Source organism: Nanorana parkeri, unplaced genomic scaffold, assembly GCF_000935625.1.
Source record: "Nanorana parkeri isolate BGI_ZX_2015 unplaced genomic scaffold, ASM93562v1 scaffold2286, whole genome shotgun sequence".
NCBI classification, from domain to species: Eukaryota; Metazoa; Chordata; class Amphibia; order Anura; family Dicroglossidae; genus Nanorana; species Nanorana parkeri.
Genome location: NW_017308554.1, coordinates 178,764 through 179,773, shown reverse-complemented (window position 1 = coordinate 179,773; position 1,010 = coordinate 178,764).

Here is a 1,010-nt window from a genome sequence, read left to right as displayed (position 1 = left end):
CGTACACTGTACGTCGTCAGTCACGAAGGGGTTAAACCTACTATTCTCACCCACAAGATGGTGTTTCTTGTAGCAATCACCCGTGCTACGAGACAAGTGCTGAACTGGCTGCCTTTTCCTTCAAGGAACTTTTTCTGATTTTGCACAGTAAGACGTTTTTAATGAGGCCCAGGACTTCCTTCTTACCGAAGGTAGTTTTTATATTTCACCTCAACCAGGATATGTTTCTTCTATCCCTCTGTCCTGCTTCAGTTTACCAAAAGGAAATTTCCCTCCATTGTATGGATGATGTTCAGCTGTGAAAAACTCTTTCAGATCCCCTTTTGTCATTCCAGGTGGACCTTGAAGGGGTGCATCAGCTTCTCCTTCCACCATCGTTCTCATTTTAACCCCTTCATGACTGAGCTAGTTTTCAGTTTCTGATCATAAATGACTAACACACTTTTTACATTTTTGCTGTGTGATTCTTCCACAGCAGTAATATACTTTCTTACTAAATGTAGCCACACATATTATATATAGTTTTTTAGAGGACAGATAGGGCTATATAATTATATCACATATGTGTACCTAACCCCTCACTTAGTTTGCATAAAATAAAAAAATAAGGACTACAGGATCGCAAATTGTGGTCCTGTATTTGCATGTAACGGCTTCATTCTTTCATTAATGAAAGGAAGAAGCTTTTACAAAAATCTTAAATTATTTCATTAATTAATGCCTCAATACTGAGGCATTCATTAATGACTGGTAACTGCTGAGAATCAGCGGTTACCGGCATTACAAAGCCTGATATAACTCGTCACGTACAGTGTACATGGCCAGTCATATAGGCACAAAGTGCCGGGACGTACACTGTACGTCACAAAGGGGTTAATAGTAGTACATTTCCGTTAGTTCACAGACCCCTAGAAAACACTAATAAAACTGATACCCTGTGCAGTCATTAGTGAAAACTTTTGTACTTTAAGAGTAAACAAGTACTGGAAACCAAAAAAGGGGAAATATGC